The sequence below is a fragment of the Urtica dioica genome, chromosome 2, assembly GCF_054948205.1.
Source record: "Urtica dioica subsp. dioica isolate 48M chromosome 2, U.dioica_male_clone48M_v1_H2, whole genome shotgun sequence".
Taxonomy (NCBI): domain Eukaryota; kingdom Viridiplantae; phylum Streptophyta; class Magnoliopsida; order Rosales; family Urticaceae; genus Urtica; species Urtica dioica.
Genome location: NC_142757.1, coordinates 41,944,124 through 41,964,758, shown reverse-complemented (window position 1 = coordinate 41,964,758; position 20,635 = coordinate 41,944,124). Strand labels below are relative to the sequence as shown.

The 20,635-nt window shown below is 46.6% G+C and overlaps 1 pseudogene; it reads left to right on the top strand.

Annotated features, from left to right (window-relative positions):
- Positions 1-16,862: 16,862 nt before the first annotated feature.
- LOC149404810 (uncharacterized) lies at positions 16,863-19,760 on the top strand (annotated as a pseudogene).
- Positions 19,761-20,635: the final 875 nt, after the last annotated feature.

Below are 20,635 nucleotides of genomic sequence, written 5' to 3'. Positions count from 1 at the left end.
TAAATATAGAGTGTATTTTTTATTCTAGGAGTGATAGGCGATACCTATAATTCTGAGCTTTATCATTTCAATTCAAATCTTCTTGTATTTCATTGCTTATTAGTACATTTATTTGTATCATTCGCTGATTATCAATATAACATCTTACTTCAATTATATCCCGTATTATTATAGTTACTTCTCAATTTATTACGACGAATTTTCATGACCCACCGAAATATATCCAACATCGAATCTTATACATTTGCGATATTAATTGATTGTTATTTGGCTGAAATCGCCATCAACATTACCCGTATTATTAACACCAACAGAATAAGAGACAATTAGAGAAGAAATACCTCGAACCATCACATATGGTTCCTCTATAGTGGAGCTGGTTGACTGATCCTCGGTGGGGGCAGGAGATTCCAATGTTTTCATTCGAGAGTAATGCACAACGTCTTCTTCTTCAGATGAATCACCGGATGAGACATCTCCAGTAATTTCAGCCATATACAAAGCCATATTCTTCAATCTCTTCGTATTTTTCTAAACGGAGAGGTTTACATTGCAAGAGGCATTTCCTTTAGATGGCGCACCTCTAGACTTACCATGAGAACCCTCTATAGAGGTCATTTCCATCATACGAACATCATGCATGTTTGTCTTGTCTTCTACAACGTTCTTCGCGACATGCTTTGTCTTGAGCCTTCTTCGCAAAAGCACAAGACCTGGCACCACTTTTTGTTCTAACCATTCTCTATAAAGACATCATAGAAAGATTTTTAATTGGAAGAAAAAACAAACACGCGAAAATTTCACATTGAGCAGAAGCAGAAAATTGGGAATTTTTTAGCGGCGAAAATTCAAACAAAAGTGAACAGCAATTAACCTCCTCGAGAAATAAATCATCTCTCGCGTGAGCTGATAGGTACAAAAGCTCGAAACGATGTCGCACAACTTGTTGGGCCCACCGTTACCCTGGGCCCAAATACAAACTAGAGATGATTGAAACACGCCAAGACGCAGTCGAATGGGCGAGATAAAATATTGAGCCTATGAATAACAACATATACATAGACCCTGTAATTGCTATAAACGAATCAATCATAGCCCAAGAGCAGAGCGAAGATTCAAAAAATGAATATGATCACGAATAAATTCCTGAACATGATTCTTGGAAATATTGATGGTGCTCATATTGTCGCAATACAATGTCGACATTTTGCAGGATATCATGCTCTGCATGCATCTATTTCATCCATAAGATATGAGTGCAACTACATCCAATAATAATATATTCAGCCTTAGGAGTAGACATATGGACACAATTCAGCTTCTTTCTGAGCCACAAAATCAAATCATTCCCAAGAAATAAATAAGCACTAGGTGTTCTCTTTCTATGTTTAGCATTCAGAGCCCAATCAACGTTACAATTACCAACCAAAGAGGAGTCGGTATCAAAGGCGTGCATAATTCAATCAAAGGTTCATACACTTTATTCGATAATACGCTTTACTTAAGTAAGATGATTAACCTTTGAGTTGTGTTGGTATCGAGCACACACCCCTACAAGAAAGATTATGTCAAGGCGACTGCTAACGAGATACAGCGAGCTCTCGATCATGCATCTATATAGACTTTGATCGATAATAGTCTATTTAATCGTAGTGATGTCATTCACATTGTCAAAGACATTCCTCTTGACATCGGTAGTAGCAGACTCTCCATCACTAGAACTAACTGAGTAAAATCTGACGTTGGGCTTTCTCCTCTATATTCCATAATGAATGGTAAAAGTTCTCTGACCAATAGTCACTCGATTAATAAGATAGGCAGTATCTAAATTCCTTAAATATAGGAGAAAGATAAGGAAATACAATATCCTAGATTATGATCTTACGGACGAGAGTAAAAGTAGGATTTGTAATCAAGATCCAATGATTCATGCTTAACTACAAAATAGGATATAGGAGAATAAGGAAACCCTAATGGCTTTCTAAAATGTCTCAATCCTACCACTATAAATAGGAGTCATGGAGAACACAAAAAACACAATACACGAAAAAACAAGAGGAAAAATTGGACCATTCTCTCTCTGTGGTGGCCAATTTTTCTCTGTCTCCCTCTATCTTGAAATTCGTGATTCCAATCCCAAAAACACGACATGACTCGAACTCCTAAATTGGTAGTTGTTGTGAGATAACGAGATAGCACACCCTTTATTCTTGTTCATTTGGAGATTACGACTCGGAAGACTACGTTATCATCCATTAGAGAACCAAATGACGAGAGTCCAGTCATCGTTCCCGAAGATTCAAGTCCGGAGACCAAAGCTCGAAGATCGATTAACTAGAGCTAAGAATTGGATCTTGAAGAACTCGATTGGAAGTTTTTGTAGCTGAACCCAAAGCCGTAAGTGTTATGACATTCCCTTCATCTATTATAAATTGGTGGCTTGAATTGTTCTCTAGTGCTTACTACTCATTTTAAAAAAATCTAGATCATATAATTGTATAATTAATTAGCTAGATAGCGTAACTGTTTGTATTCTGCACCGTTATATGGATATGTATTCCCAATAAGGGCATTTCACTAACAATTTGGCGTCAGAGCGATTGTTCGTGACCGATACCAACATGTTTAATCTCCAACAAATATTTCATCATAATTATGAAATTCTTAAATACCTTAATTACTATTTTTGGGGTTTCACAATCTCCAAGAGTCTAGTGTTTTCCATCATGAGAGACTCAATCCTCTCTTTCTGTGTCTCTAGCACGTGAGAATCTTCATCTGGAACCTCATCCTCATCATCATCAGGAAAATGAATACCAATAAGATGCGAAGAACTAGGAACAATAGTGGGAATAGTAAGCACATTATCATGAGTATGAGCAGTAAAGGCAATACAAATTGCTTATCTCACCAGGTTCACTTCCATTGTCAGAGTCATCATAGGAAGGTGCAACATTTGTAGCATTTTCTCTGCTTTTTCAGAAAAGTTGGACATTCATCCTGAGGCCCAAACCATTCATATTCATGACACTGTATCCCTTTAGATCTGTTGAAATTCTTGATGTTTGATCTATCACCATCTCGTTGAATTTGTTGGAAATTGCCACCTTTGTGATATTATTGTTGCTATGGTTGATCGTCTCATATACCACGAGAGATATTTTTCCCAGACTTTCTTTCCAGCCTTGTCATGACCCTGCCAAAGTTCATGGAAAACATAACTATAGTATTTTTAACGTCCTCATCAATTACAGAGTATACATGCTATCTGTGATCAGTAATAATATTCTTGAAATCCACCCCTATAGTCATCTTCTCGAAATTAACAATACATAATTCGAAGGACAAGAGTGACTTAATAAGCTCATCAGCATTCATATTCGAAAGATCATGCACTTCTTCAATGGCTGTAATCTTTATATTAAATCTCTTGGGAAGTGACCTTAAAACTTTTCGCAAAATCTTCTTGATAGGTGCGTTAATCACGCGTAAAACTCCTATTTCCCGAACCAAAAACCGACGAGTCCTAAAGTATTTTAATGGTTTTAGTAGGTTTTTGAGTAGTCTCAGGTTCAAAAGAGCAATAGAGCGTCTACAATCAATTTCGTGGAAAAAGGACGGGATTTGGAGACAAAACGGTCGAAATAGAGTCAAAAAGCACAAGCAAGGAAATTGGCGACAACCGCGCGCCGCGCACCCTCCCTCGCGCGCGGCGCGATGACAGACTTCGAGACCGCGCGCCGCGCCTCGGCAATAGCGCGCCGCGCATCCTGGGAACGCAATCATGAAATCACACAGAGTCTTACGCGCGCAGTGCGCATAACCCAGATTTGGAGCCGCGCGCCGCGCAAGGACGACCGCGCGCCGCGCGCTCTTCGGGTTTTGACGGACTTACTTTCCGTTTTTGATGTTTTTGAGCGAATTAAATCATTCCAAAGGCCCAATATGCTCCGAAAATAACCCCTTGACCTATATATTAGACTCTAAGCTCTGAAAACACAATTTTTCCTTTTGTTTTTAGTTTCTATTTTATTGTTTGGTTGTTCTGGAGAGCTTTTGAAAGAGGAAACGGCGTTCTTCAACGGAATTGACAACCCGACGACTTCTCCTTCTCCGAATTCAATCGTTCTTCTTTCTTCCCTTTCTTTTATTTATTTTATTGCTCTAAATTATTGTTGAACATCAATTTTATTTAATATGAATTCTGTTTTGGTTTCAATCTTTATTTTAGTGCTTTTAATTATTCTGTTTTGTTTAGCGTTGATTTTGAATTCCATTAGAGGCTAAGTTTCTTTCGGGGTTGCGATGTAGCCGGGATTGATAATGGCTGGGGGGCTCGTTAGGGTTAGATAATCATTGTTTGCTTCATTATTATGGATTGCTTGATGTGAATTGTGCCTTATGCTTTCTAGTGATTGATCACCATTAGAACTGTTATCTAGGATTGTTTAGCTACTCGAGAGAGAGTAAATAATCGTGCTTTTGTTCATGTCATCATAGTTGATCCTAGGTTAGAAAATCTAGGCAATTTATGTAATCGTTTGAGCTCTTGTTTCATTGCGTGTGATCATTTTAATAGGATTAGATGCCGAGAGGATAATAATCCGTCAATTGCATAGGTTTGCTAGAACACTCGAGAGAGGCTAGTGAATAAGTTTGATAGAGTGAGATTAGCATCCATAGGAGTAGATTTTGTTGTTCGAGCCCGAAACCCCCGTCCTAGTTAGTTCCGGTGAAATCGTGACCCCTACCTTCTCTTCTTGTAAAACTCGTATTTAACTCTTTGCTTTAGTTTTATTATTGCTTTTGTTACAACCATCTTCTTAATCTTACTTGGAATTAATTAGCATCAAGTCTCAGAAAATCGCTAGAGTAACTAGTCTCTGTGGGATCGATATCCGTTACTTACGTAACACTATTACTTGTTCGATACGTCCGTTTGCGTGCTAGTTATAAAAATATCGCAACACTTCTCTTTAGACATCTCTTCTACCAATGAGAATAATTCTATGGAAATCATACGGGCATAGACATTAAACTCTTTATAGTCTCCTTGGCATTATGACATGTATTGATAAGCTTGAAAATATTCTTGTCACCATCGTAAATAACATTGAGAGAATGAGAGTTCTGGAAAACAGCCTAATCTTTTGCTTCAACCTATTCATTTTGAGGCTTAAACGAAATAGCATGACTAGCTTCATCCACAATGGTGGGAGGAGACCACCTTTAATAATATCTTTCCAAGTCTTATTGTCAACAGACTTTAGAAAGGATAATATGCAAGCTTTCCAGTATGTTTAATTTGTCCCATCAAGCACTAGTGGACGATTAACTGAACTGCCATTCCTGGTAATATCCATCATAAGGGACACACCCTAAGCTTTAAATGCCCGCCACTGATACCAATTGAAAATCTGTTTAGTTAGAAAGAAGATGTCACACACAATGTAGAGTCATCGTATGCGACAATTCGTACCATTGCAATAGATGAAAAATAAAAGTAGTGCGTAAAATAAATGACACAAACAATGCTAACCTAGTATGGGTGGAACGAAAATTTACATTATGTAAAGTAGTCAATAGTACACGTCGGTCATATATGAACAATCCCCACTTGTATTATTACCTGTGAATTTCAACACAGGCTTCTCCTGAATCTGAGATTCCCTCACTTCCACTCAAACACTACCTAGTGTTTGTTTCTATCAACAACAATGGCCGTGAAAAATAATAAACTCTTAACTTTTAATAAGTCGATGAATAGGTCATAGAGTAGTATACCATATACACCACACAATCAGTTTTCCAGTCCGCTGATCTTGCACGTCTAAGAACCCTAATTGTGAGAATGAATGCGTCAAAGACCACTAAGGGCATAAACTTTCTTTTATATTGGTAAACATATATGAAAGTCGAAATAGAGTTTTCTTACGTATTCATGTGGACAAAATATACGTAGACGGTCTTCCACTGGCAATCTTAGTGAAACTAGAAACTTGCCAAAATAGTAGCATTTGCGCACATCGGTCAAGATGTCTCAATATATTACGGAGCATGTTGTAAGACATCTTGCCGAGACTAACTTGCTGCAAAAAAAAATAAGCCAATAACATACGTAACAACCGATGAAATTGTACCTTAACGCTTGCCGGTGAAGGAATCCATTTGTCATTGTAAATTGAAATCTCTATGCCCAAGTCCACTCGCCATCTCCATCAAATATTGAGAAGTTACTTTGCCCATATCGAACTCTGCCATAGATATGAGCTGCCAGATGACCTGCTTCGAGAATATTGCCCCTCAGGTCATATTTACCTGCCAACACCCGCAAAACCAACGAGGAAAGGTTCCTATCCATCCGTCACACTTGCTTTGTGAAATTCCAAAATAATTTTTTAGCCTATTAAAAGTTTTTGTTCTTTTTAATATTGTTATAGGTTTTGAATACAAATAGTCTGATATTTGGTATAAATATATACATATATATATATATATATATATATCTATATATATAGTCCATATATGATATACTACGTTTAATTAGTTTTTTTATAATTAAATAAATAGATACGTATATATGTATGTACGTTAATGGTATGTGTTATCTTAATTATATATATATATATATATATATATATATATATATATATATGTTGTCGGTCGTTTTCGGAAAACCCGAGACGCCAAGAAGACATGCCGTTCAAAGGGCCGATGGTTAGTCCGGAGGTCCGGAAAAGCGGCAAGCCTTCTGTCACGAGTCGACTGGCAAGTCCTCGTGCCAAATCATCACGCCCCTCGAGTCGAGCCTTGAGTCGTTCTCCTCGAGTCGAGCCTCGAGTCGTTCCTCGAGTCGAGCCTCGAGTCGTTCTCCTCGAGTCGAGCCTCGAGTCGTTCCTCGGGTCGAGCCTCGAGTCGTTCCTTAGGTCGAGCCTCGAGCCGTTCCTCGAGTCGAGCCTCGAGTCGTTCCTCGAGTCGAGCCTCGAGTCGTTCCTCGAGTCCAACCTCGAGTCGTTCTCCTCGAGTCTAGCCTCGAGTTGTTCCTCGGGTCGAGCCTCGAGTCGTTCCTCGAGTCGAGCCTCGAGTCGTTCCTCGAGTCGAGCCTCGAGTCGTTCCTCGAGTCGAGCCTCGAGTCGTTCTCCTCGAGTCGAGCCTTGAGTCGTTCCTCGGGTCGAGCCTCGAGTCGTTCCTTAAGTCGAGCCTCGAGCCAAGCCACTAGTCACTCTCGTCGAGTTGAGCCTTGCTCCTCGAGTCAAGCCACTCTCGTCAAGTAGAAGACTTCATATTTTGCGTGACATGAGTGGTATCCGAAGACCCCTAAAGGCCCACAAGAGCCCGACGAGACGGGCCGTGCACCGCGCGCACAGCACGCCGTGCCGGCCGGCCACACAGCAAGCCGTGCGCCGCGCCAGGCAGACCGCGCGCCGCGCGAAGACACGCCCGCGCCGCGCGCCCATGCGCCGCGCATCCCGCGCTGCACATCCCGCGCCTCGCCAGATGACCCGCGCGCCGCGCCCCCTGCACCGCGCGCCGCGCGTTGTGCGCCGCACGCGCCGTGCGCCTCCACTTGACGGCGCGCGCGCTCCTAGTCCCACATGGAGGATAAAGGGGCCTTCTAAGGCCCTCAAACACCTATAAATACCCCCTCTCATTGAGGGGAAAGCCATCCCATTCATTCTCAAGGAACTTGAGACTTCTCTCTTCTTCTCTGGATGCCATCCTTGGCCTGAAGCAGATTCTCCTCGATTTCTCGTTCTCAGAGGTTCCGAAGCACTCACGGGGACTTCCCGGACGTTGCTCCCTCTGACCGAACGACCTCCGGTGCTCAAGCACGCTCCTAGGGTTCTCGACTAGAGTCCCCCTACGCGTCTAACACGCTAGACGCGCACGCGATCTCCGAAGTTCCGAGACGTCGCCGAGGACTCCTCCGCGCACCGTTTCCTTCATCGAGTACGCCTCTCCACCAAGGTTCTATGCCTCACACTGCGTTACACACGCCAGAACTACGTTCTGACCTGATCCCACGCACGGGTACGTAGGCAGCCGACAACCAAGGCACGGTCACTCCTCATCCTCACCCCCTACCTCTCCCGAGAGGCGGGTTGATCGGAGAAAACCTAGCTCGAGACTTTCGAGTTCACACTTTTGGCCCGGGTGCGATCACTTGGTCCGGCCTTGGATCGAACCGCCCGAGGTTTTCAGTAGTTGTTCATTTTCGTGTGACAACATTTTGGCGCTAGAAGGAGGGGACTTCCGGACCTGTTCAGCCCGAAATCCCTTCTGTTCATCTTCTTCTTTTCTTCTACAAACTCAACTTTCTCGAACTTGAGAAAATATGAGTAGTCAACCACCCGTACGTTCTGAGGGTGTTAACAACCCCGACAACGTCACTGGGACCAAAAAGTACTTCTTGCGCTCCCGAGCGCATGGTGACGAAGAGTCGCTCAACGAAGAGAGCTCGACCCGCTCACCATCTCCATCTCCAGATAGCAGGGACGACCGCATCATGGAGTCGGAGGACAATATCCGCAACCTAAAGGCGAAGAACGCGAGGTACCGCAGCCAACTGGCTGCGAAGCAACCCGCGCATAACACAATGACCCCCAACGGGGATCCTGAGAACCTCAAAAGCCACGACCGCGACCCTGATTATGAGGGTACTGGCAATTCGGAGGATATCGAGACTTCTCTTACGAAGGACCCGACACTCCGCCGTGTTTGAAGCCGGTCCTTCGAACCCCCTACCCCGGACAGGCGACGCGCCGGCTGCTTCTCAAGAGGGAAATTCCCGACGTTCGGCCCTCGACCGACTAGGTCAAAGGGAGAATGTTACGGAGAGTCAGAGCACGCGGAGAGCGCGCCGTCACAAACGAAGCCCGCGCCTCCGTACGACAAGTCCTGATCTTAGGGACCATCTCACTGCTCGACGCATCGAGCGTGGCGATGACCTAAGAGAGCGACTAAGCTCTCGGCCAAACATCCCCGTAGCAGCCCCAACTAACGGGAACCGCCGCACGGGTCAAGGGTCTAATGAAAGGCGGCAGCTAACTCCTCCCGAACAGGGAGTTACTCCGACTACCGGTCTCGATGTGATCACTATGATCCACAATCTTCGAAATGAAGTACGAGATCTCCGAGAACATAGAATAGGCGGAAGTGCCTATGGGGTCGTCGAGGAGAATCCATCGCCTTTCACGGCTCAGATATTGGCCAAGGTATGCACGGGAAATTTCAAACTCCGGAACCTCGCTCCCTATGATGGAAAAGCAGATCCCGCTTACCATAGCCAGCACTATGAAACCTGGATGACGATGCAGGGTGTCTCTCCTGGTGCTTCGTGCCAAGCTTTTAGTCTTACCCTCGCCGGACCCGGCTTCGAGTGGTTCAAGAACTTAAGGCCAGGGAGCATCCACTCGTTCAAAGACCTGAAGGACATGTTCCTAGCACGCTTTGCTACATCTATGGTCCAAAAGAAGACCAAGATGTACCTGTGGTCAATCAGGCAAGAGAATGACGAGTCTCTTAGACGATACCTCGCCCGATTCACTGAAGAATCGAATAAGGTCGACCGCTTTGACGACAAAGACGCAATCACTGCCATCATCGAAGGCTGGCGCACAAGTGACTTCCTTAAGTCCGTCGTCGGCCGTGTCCCTTCTACCATGGCCGAGTTAAGGACTCGAGCCAAGACCTTTATGGGGGTCGAAGATTACCTCGATGGCCGCAAGGGCAATATTCAAAGCCCTCACCGCCGAGACGAGCCTAGCAACGAGCAAGGCAACTCCCGTAAAAGACGAAACAGAGGGGGTCAGACTTCTAATAGCCGACCTCCGATGCCCCAAAAGCCACGGCTTGCGGAAGACTTTAAGGGCTACTCGTCGTTCACACCTTTGAACACAACGCCAGATCAAATCCTAGCTTTGGCACGTGACAAATTCACTCCCCCGGCTCCAATGAGCAAAGATCTCGCGACTCGCGATCGATCTAAATATTGCGAGTTCCATCAGGAATATGGTCACTTGACCTCCGAATGCTATAGTCTTAAAAGGCAGATCGAGGCATTGATCCAACGGGGTGAGTTGAAACAGTTTGTGTTGCGCATGATTAGCGTTGTGGGCCCCACCACAAACAGACCATAGTCTGGCAGGGAAGGAGGAACAGCTGCTTCTGCCGACCGAACCACGGCTACTGCCGACGCCAATCCGCAACTCCACGTTGTGACCACCATACTGGGAGGTCCACAAAGTGGAGATTCGGCCCGACAACGGAAAAAATTCCTAAGGGTCGTAGCTCAAGAAGACGCTGCTATGCACGTCAACCTCACCTATGAAGAACCTCCGTCCGTACCTCACGAGACGATGTACTTCACCAACAAAGAGGCCAAGCGAGTTGGGCATCCGCACAATGACGCGATTGTGCTCAAGGCCCAAGTGGCTAATAACATGGTGAAAAGAGTTCTCATCCAAAACGGCAGTGCTGCCGACATGATTTTCAAGTCCACCTTAGAGCGCATGAAGCTCGGGGGGCTACGCCCAACTCCGACCCAAACGCCATTATTCGGATTCACCGGGGAGAGAGTCATGACCGAAGGCATCATTGATCTACCGGTCACCTTCGGAACTACCGGAGGTATTGAAGTCGTTCACATGGTCCCATTCGTAGTGGTTGATCAGAAGTCACCATATAATGTCATCATTGGGCGACCTACGCTGAACCGACTAAGGGCTGTTACCTCTACATACCACCTGCTGGTGAAGTTCCCTACCAAGGATGGAATCAGCATCATGGCTGGAGATCAATCCCAAGCCAGAATATGCTACATCCACGGAATCGATGGAAAAACCGCTAGAAAGACGGTTAACACGATCTCCCGGCTTAGAGACCGCGTCGAGTCGACCAAGGTCCTCCGCGAAGTCCACGAAGACATCTGCATAACACCCAAGTGCAAGGTGCCGACGTCCTTATCCCAAACAGGGAGGGACCCCACAAAGTCTGCCAAGTCATACATGATGAGACACACTACATCAAATACACGGACGAGACACCGATCTGTCGCCTGTGGAATGCGGAACACTTGAGACAGTACTACCAGTAGCCAGCGCTTCCCCCCATTTTATTTCTTTGCTTTCCGACATTCAATAAGGCCTACGAGCCAATGTTTTAGGATTTCAAGTTTTTGCAATATTAATAAAGTTCGAGGTTTTTCTTTCAAAATCCACTTTATCAAAGATTTTCGGTCATCAAAATACGATTGTAAACCCAAAAACTCGGGGGGCTAGTGACATGGGCAACGACAAGTACACTCAAAATCCTCAAGAAAGTACGCTCCGCAAAAAGAAAGTACGCTCCACCAAAACAAAACACCCGAACACAAACGGGAACGAGCGTTCAACTAAGACGCCTCCGCGGCGCGCCGTAAGACATCCATGAGGTGCAGGCTAAAGACGCATCCGCTACGCGCCATAAGTCATCCAAGAGATGCAGGCTAAAGACGCCTCCGCGGCGCGCCATAAGACATCCCACAGATGCAAGCTAAAGACGCCTCCGCGGCGCGCCATAAGATATCTCAGAGATGCAGGCTATAGACGCCTCCGCGGCGCGCCATAAGACATCCCAGAGATGCAGGCTCAAGACGCCTCCGCGGCGCGCCATAAGACATCCCAGAGATGCAGGTTAAGACGCCTCCGTGGCGCGCCATAAGACATCCTAGAGATGCAGGCTAAGATGCCTCCGCGACGCGCCATAAGACATCCCAGAGATGCGGGCTAAGACGCCTCTGCGGCGCGCCATAAGACATCCCAGAGATGCAGGCTAATGTCGTCCCTCGTGACGCCCCAAAGACGCCTACATGGCGCACCTAAGACGCCTACATGGCGCACCCAAAACGCCTATATGGCGCACGTAAGACGCCTACATGGCGCACCTAAGACGCCTCCGCGGCGCGCCGTAAGACATCCCCGCGATGCAGGCCAAGACGCCTCCGCGGCGCTCCATAAGACATCCCAGAGATGCAGGCTAAGACGCTTTCGCAACGCGCCGTAAGACATCCCCGCGATGCAGGCTAAGACACCTCTGCGGCGCGCCGTAAGACATCCCCGAGATGCAGGCTAAGACGCCTCCGCGGCGCGCCGTAAGACATCCCCAAGATGTAGGCTAAGACGCCTGCGCGGCGCGCCATAAGACATCCCAGAGATGCAGGCTAAGACGCCTCCGCGGCGCGCCGTAAGACATCCCCGAGATGCAGGCTAAGACGCCTCCGCGGCGCACCATAAGACGTCCCAGAGATGCAGGCTAAAGTCGTCCCTCGTGACGCGCCAAAGACGCCTACATGGCGTACCTAAGACACCTACATGGCGCACCAAAGCGGTCCCTCGCGACGCACCGAAGACGCCTACATGGCGCACGTAAGACGCCTACATGGCGCACCCAAGACGCCTACATGGCGTGCTTAAGATGCCTACATGGCACATCTAAAAAGCCTATACGGCGCACCTAAGAAGCCTACGTGGCATATCTAGGCCATCCCTCGCGACTTGCCTAGACGGCTAAACGACGCTGGCTCCGAGTCGCCACAAGTCATTGCATATGATGACTAATCGCAATGCACTTGAAGCCGCCACGAGGCGTACCTGAACCGCCATATAAGGCATAGGTCCTGCCATCTTCTCCACCGCCTCTTAGCAAGAACTTCGCTCAGCCTGAGCTAGCTGAGACTTCGCTCGAGCAAGCTCCTCAAGTCCCAGGTGACGAATGAGGTCGTGTAGAATCTTCTCGAGTCGAGCCTCGCCCTTCGAGTCGAGTCATTCTCCTCGAGTCGAGCTTCGCTCCTCGAGTCAAATCACTATCCTCGAGTCGAGCCTTGCTCCTCGAGACGAGTCATTCACCTCAAGTCGAGCTTCGCTCCTCGAGTCAAATCACCGTCCTCCTCGAGTCGAGCCTCGCTCCTCGAGCTGAGTCATTCTCCTCAAGTAAAGCTTTGCTCCTTGAGTCGAGTCACTCTCCTCGAGTCGAGCCTTGCTCCTCGAGATGAGTCATTCTCCTCTAGTCGAGCCTTGCCCCTCGAGTCAAATCATTCTCCTCGAGTCGAGCCCCGCTCCTCGAGTCGAGTCATTCTCCTCAAGTCAAGCTTTGCTCCTCGAGTCGAGCTTCGCTCCTTGAGTCCACTCTTTCTCCTCGAGTAGAGCCTCGCTCCTCGAGTCGAATCATTCTCCTCAAGTCGAGCTTTGCTCCTTGAGTCGAGTCATTCTCCTCGAGTCGAGCTTCGCTCCTTGAGTCGAGTCTTTCTCCTCGAAGTCGAGCTTCGCTCCTTGAGTCGAGTCATTCTCCTCGAAGTCGAGCCTCGCTCCTCGAGTCGAGTCATTCTCCTCAAGTCGAGCTTCGCTCCTCGAGTCAAATCATCATTCTCCTCGAGTTGAGTTCCGCTCCTCGAGCAAACACCTGGAGCGACCTGAAGAACAGGTCAGCCAAAGTAGACACCCGCGCTCGCGCCTGGGGAATAAGGGCCGATCTTCCGAATGCAGACGAGGAAGCGTCACCAAAGCTGGAATGGCAGATGCCCTGGAGACCGACTTATGCTCGGTGCGTGATTGAACTTTGAGTACTGATCCCCGAGCGGTTGAAGCCCTCCGGTGCGGCAGAGCCTTCCGCCAGGTGCCACTCCGTCTTCTCGAAGCATCAGCCCACAGCATCAACCTTTGTCTCTGAGACCTCGGAATGAGCACGCCTCTGCAAAACGCAAAAGTGCAGTCGCCTTCCAAGCTGGCCAAGACGGATGCCATGATCTTCCCCTGACATGTCGTAATTAGAAAATAATTGCCATGCTAATCACCATCGAGTTGCATGGACTCCGGGTCGAAGATATCATAAAAAAAAATGCCATCGAAGAAAGACTTGGATGTGACTTCGCCAAAAGATCAACAAGCCGTGACACGCCGGTACGCCTCTGCACAAGTGCGTGCCCCACCTGCCTGCGCATGTCCCCGCTGCTCCGGGGCTAGAGCAATGGATGCGAACATGTCAGCCTCGCCCACGTTGAGCTTCGCCTCTCATCCGCTCGGATCCTCCTCCACGTATTGATCACACAATCGTGTTTAGAGAGACGGAAAAGCGAGAGAGAGCACTTGCAATCGCAAGAATATTCTCTATAATCACAAAAGCTTCGCGACGGCGAAGCCCTGGGAGATAAATTTTTCCTCAAACACCCGGCGGAAACAACTAAAAGTTCACCGCGCGGGGCCTCCCGAGCGATAAACTTGGGGGGCTAATGTTGTCGGTCGTTTTCGGAAAACCCGAAACGCCAAGAAGACATGCCATTCAAAGGACCGATGGTCAGTCCGGAGGTCCGGAAAAGCGGCAAGCCTTCTGTCACGAGTCGACTGGCAAGTCCTCGTGCCAAATCATCACGCCCCTAGAGTCGAGCCTTGAGTCGTTCTCCTCGAGTCGAGCCTCGAGCCGTTCCTCGAGTCGAGCCTCGAGTCGTTATCCTCGAGTCGAGCCTCGAGTCATTCCTAGGGTCGAGCCTCGAGTCGTTCCTTAAGTCGAGCCTCGAGCCGTTCCTCGAGTCGAGCCTCGAGTCGTTCCTCGAGTCGAGCCTCGAGTCGTTCCTCGAGTCGAGCCTCGAGTCGTTCTCCTCAAGTCCAGCCTCGAGTCGTTCCTCGGGTCGAGCCTCGAGTCGTTCCTTAAGTCGAGCCTCGAGCCGTTCCTCGAGTCGAGCCTCGAGTCGTTCCTCGAGTCGAGCCTCGAGTCGTTCCTCGAGTCGAGCCTAGAGTCGTTCTCCTCGAGTCGAGCCTCGAGTCGTTCCTCGGGTCGAGCCTCGAGTCGTTCCTTAAGTCGAGCCTCGAGCCAAGCCACTAGTCACTCTCGTCGAGTTGAGCCTTGCTCCTCGAGTCAAGCCACTCTCGTCAAGTAGAAGACTTCATATTTTGTGCGACAAGAGTGGTATCCGAAGACCCCTAAACGCCCACAAGAGCCCGACGAGACGGGTCGTGCACCGCGCGCCGCGCGCCGCGCCAGGCAGACCGCGCGCCGCGCGAAGACACGCCCGCGCCGCGCGCCCATGCGCCGCGCATCCCGCGCTGCATATCCCGCGCCGCGCCAGATGACCCGCGCGCCGCGCATTGTGCGCCGCGCGCGCCGTGCGCCTCCACTTGACGGCGCGCGCGCTCCTAGTCCCACAAGGAGGATAAAGGGACCTTCTAAGGCCCTCAAACACCTATAAATACCCCCTCTCATTGAGGGGAAAGTCATCCCATTCATTCTCAAGGAACTTGAGACTTCTCTCTGCTTCTCTGGATGCCATCCTTGGCCTGAAGCAGATTCTCCTCAATTTCTCGTTCTCAGAGGTTCCGAAGCACTCACGGGGACTTCCCGGACGTTGCTCCCTCTGACCGAACGCCCCCCGGTGCTCAAGCACGCTCCTAGGGTTCTCGACTAGAGTCCCCCTACGCGTCTAACACGCTAGACGGGCACGCGATCTCCGAAGTTCTGAGACGTCGCCGAGGACTCCTCCGCGCACCGTTTCCTTCGTCGAGTACGCCTCTCCACCAAGGTTCTATGCCTCACACTGCGTTACACACGCCTGAACTACGTTCTGACCTGATCCCACGCACGGGTACGTAGGCAGCCGACAACCAAGGCACGGTCACTCCTCCTCCTCACCCCCTACCTCTCCCGAGAGGCGGGTTGATCGGAGAAAACCTAGCTCGAGACTTTCGAGTTCACACTTTTGGCCCGGATGCGATCACTTGGTCCGGCCTTGGATCGAACCGCCCGAGGTTTTCAATAGTTGTTCATTTTCGTGCGACAACAATATATATGCGTATAATTGTGTATAGTGTATATATATAATAATTTTTGTATAACGAAGTTAAATACAATTATTATTATTATTATTATTATTATTATTATATAATGTTACGTTAGAAGAAGCAGGATATTTGTTATCCTTTTATATTATTTTTATATTATATGCAATGTATATGACTAGATAGTATTTATAGCAGGACGTGTGGGTGGTGATTTATGTTGATAATATAGGCTGTTATCGATTTCTTTTATATCTGTTTAAATATATATATTACAAACCCTTTTAACACCGTTAATCTCCATTCTTATTCTTATGAGTTATGGCTAGAAAGCCTATTAGAGTTCTTTTCTGTTAAAGGATCAACACTAGCTAATAGAATTTTTAAAGCTTAACAATTGTGAAAAGCCCAATTGTCAAGAAGACTAATAAAGAATGTGTAGAAGTGTATAATTGTCAAGAAGACTAATAAAGAATGTGTAGAATTTTTAAAGCTCAACAATTGTGAAAAGCCCAATTTTTAGATGAGTGTAGAAGTGTTAGAATTGTGTAGAATCTCTAGACATGTAAAGAATGTCCTAGAATGTTTTAGATATCTAGAAATTTTAGGAATTATCTAGAAGATGAAAAATGTGTGATCTACATTGTTTGGCCTCTACTATAAATACCCCCTCTACCCCCACCAAGTGTAGCATCCAAAAAATTTCAAAAAGAGTAGTAGTCTCCTAAAGAGTGTCCACAAAAAGTGTCTTGTAGTGTGAGTATCTAAACACTTAGTCTTGTAAATTCTTCTTGAGTGGTCTTAATAAAAGTGTTTGTGTTTCCCACAAATAAGTTGTGTTCAACAATCTGGTATCTGAACGAGGTTGTGAGTTTGGTTGTCGGATCTCTTGAAAGTCTTAGTATGCTCTGTGGTTGCGGCTTTGACTGATCTTCCACATCAGAAACGATTTCTTGAGATTATTAGTGTGAGTTTTCTTTGTGTCGTGAGTAGTCCGTGACTCTGCAAGCTTGTGTCGAAAACTAGCTTGTTTGGTATTACCGAGGTACTGCCAACACGATGGGTGATCTCCAAGTCATCGGAAGAATTAAGAAACTCAACAGCAACAACTACAACACGTGGGCAACATGCATGATGTCCTATTTACAAGGACAAGACCTTTGGGAGGTCGTCGGAGGAAGCGAAACCACGCCACCGGAGGAAGACGCTAACGGCACCTTGCCAAATGGAGAATCAAAGTAGGCAAATCAATGTTTTCCTTGAAGACCACTGTTGAAGAATAGATGTTGGAGCACATTCGCAATAAGAAGACGCCGAAAGAAGCATGGGACACGTTCGTGACGCTTTTCTCAAACAAGAATGATACGAGGCTACAACTCTTGGAGAACGAGCTGCTATCAATCTCACAACGCAACGTGACGATTGCTCAGTATTTCCACAAGGTCAAGTCGATATGTCGTGAGATTAGCGAACTAGATCCAAAGTCCGTCATCTGAGAAGCTCGTATAAAGAGGATTATCATCCACTGGTTGAGACCGGAGTATCGAAGCTTCGTGATTGCTATACAAGGATGGCCCGTTCAACCATCACTTGTAGAGTTTGAGAATTTGCTAGCAAGCCAAGAAGCTATGGCTAAGAAAATGAGAGGCATCACAATGAAGAATGAAGAGGATGGGTTCTTCACAAGTAAAGGTCGAAGAAACCCTAAGCCACCCGCTAAAGGAAGAAGTCATTAACGAACCATGAAACCTTGGAGACTCAGAAGAACGACAATAACAGTTCTCAAGGGAAGAGGTTCGAATGCAATTGTTACAATTACGGAAAGAAGGGCCACATATCAAAGGATTGTTGGTCCAAGAAAAAGTACGTCGAAAGCAATGCGGCAACGTCCAAAAAGAAGACAAAGGATGAATGGGATGTTGAGGTGCTATGTGCCATAGAAGAAAACGAGCTAGCATTCATGGCAATGATGGGAGACCAGATCGACTATGAGAATGACTGGATAATTGATTCTGGATGCTCAAATCACATGACTGGCAATCAGAAGAAACTGCAAGACAAGAAAGAGTACAAAGGGAGTCGCGTGGTACGGACAGCTAACAACTCACCGTTGCCAATTTCTCAGATTGGCAACACGACTATTATGCCTGGTAATAAATCTGACATGGTGTTACTACACAATGTCTATCATGTACCGGGTATAAAGAAGAACTTGTTATCCGTATCACAAATCACATAAACGGGCAACTACGTCTTATTTGGGCCAGAAGATGTGAAAGTCTATCACGACGTCAAGATCTTGGGAAAGCCAGTGATGGAAGGACGGAAGGTGGAGTCTGTCTATGTGCTCTCGGCTGAATCTGCTTATGTAGACAAAACTCGGAAGAATGAGACAGCGGATTTGTGGCACGCAAGGTTAGGCCATATTGGCTACCACAAGTTAAAGGTGATTATGGAGAAATCCATGCTCAAAGGCCTACCTAAAATTGAAGTCAAAATAGATATCATTTGCGCTGGATGTCAATACGGAAAAGCTCATCAGCAACCGTACAAGGAGTCAAAGTTTAGAGCAAAGAAGCCATTGGAGTTAATTCACTCTGATGTGTTTGGTCCATGGTGACGGTCATTGACGATTACTCGAGATATATCTGGGTGTTCTTCATGAAAGAAAACTCTGAAACGTTCTCAAATTTCAAGAATTCAAGACCACGGTCGAAGGAGAACTGGGAATGAAGATTCGTTGTCTACGCTCAGACGATGGAGGAGAATACATATCCGATGAATTCGATCGGTATTTGCATGAGTGTGGGATACATCATCAGTTTACATGTGCCAACACGCCACAATAAAACGGTGTAGCGGAGAGAAAGAATCGACATCTTTGAGAGATTTGTCGCAGCATTCTACACGCGAAGAATGTCCCAGGAAGATTTTGGGCTGCAGCCATCCAAACTACTGCCCTTGTGATCAATAAACTTCCCCAGCCAAGGTTAGGTTTCATTTCACCTTTTGAGACATTATGGGAAATGAAACCAATGGTTAGATACTTCCGAGTATTTGGCTATGTTTTCTACGTATTTGTGCCTAGTCATTTACGTAGCAAATTTGACAAGAAAGCAGTCAGATGCATATTTGTTGGATACTAAAATCAAAGAAAAGGATAGAAGTGTTGTGATCCAACAAGTGGGAGATGTTACACCTCATGAGATGTAGTGTTTGATGAAGCATCTTCGTGGTGGTCCTCGGAGAAGAAAGACTTGCCATACTCGAACAATATTGAAGAAATCCTACAAGAAAAGATGGGGGAGCAAACCACATACATATGGTCAAGTGTTGACGCGCCTGAGAACCGAAGTGACACTGATGTTGAAGAGCAAGAAGTGGCTCAACCAAGTGAAGATGGTGAGACAGAAATGCCGCCTCCCCAACTAAGACGGACGGGAAGAATCCGAAAGCCAAATCCCAAGTACGCCAATACATCAATTCTAGAAGACGGTCTCAAAGAGCCAGAGACATATGAAGCAGCTTCACAAAATTCAGCTTGGCAGAAGGCGACGGAAGAAGAAATCACAACCTTGGATCAAAGCCAGACTTGGGAGCTAGTGCCAAGGCCAAGAGATATCAAACCCATTTCCTGCAAGTGGGTTTACAAAATTAAGCGTTGCCCTGATTGATCAATTGAGAGATACAAGGCTCGCCTAGTAGCTCGAGGATTCTCTCAACAATATGGACTAGACTATGATGAAACGTTTAGACCAGTGACGAGGATCACTACTGTACGGGTCCTACTAGCACTCGCGGCAAGTAAAGATTATAAATTGTGGCAGATGGATGTGAAGAATGCTTTCTTGCACGGAGAGTTCGACCGAGAGATCTACATGAACAAACCAAAGGGATTCGAGGATGCAACTAATCCTAATCATGTGTGCAAGCTAAGGAAAGCTCTTTATGGGTTGAAGCAAGCACCAAGAGCCTGGTACGGAAAGATTGCTGAATTTCTCAGTCGAAGTGGTTATTCAGTTGCACATGCGGACTCAAGCTTGTTTACCAAAGAGATAGAAGGAAAATTGACGATTTTGTTGGTCTATGTGGACGACTTGATCATCACTGGGGATGATATACGAGAAATCCAACAGACATGAGAAAATCTATCAGTTCGCTTCCAAATGAAAGAGCTAGGAGAGCTTGAACACTTCTTGGGGCTAGAAGTTGATCACACAAAAGAAGGATTGTTTCTCTGCCAACAAAAGTACACAAGAGATATATTTCAGAAGTTCGGCATGTTGGAGTGCAAGCCAGTCTCATCACCGATGGAGCCAAATTACAAAATTTGTGCACATGAAGGCAGAAAGTTGGACGACGGGACGATGTATCGACAACTAATAGGTAGCCTTATCTATTTAACTTTAACTCGGCCTGACATTTTTTATGCAGTTGGGGTAGTGAGTCGGTACATGCAAAGTCCGAAGAAGCCTCACTTGGATGCGGCCCGACGTATCCTAAGATACGTAGAGGGTACAATTGACTACGGTCTTTTGTACAAAAGAGGCAAAGATTGCAAGCTAGTCGGATATTACGATGCCGACTATGCAGGAGACCACGATACCCGAAGATCAACCACTGGGTATATGTTCAGACTCGGATCGGGAACAATTTCTTGGTGCAGCAAACGACAACCCACTGGGTCATTGTCCACAACAGAAGCGGAGTCCAGAGCTGCGGCTACAGCAGCTCAAGAGAGTACGTGGCTAATACTCTTAATGGAGGATTTGCATCAAAAAGTTGACTATGTTGTCCGACTTCACTGCGACAATCAGTCTGCGGTTTGCCTT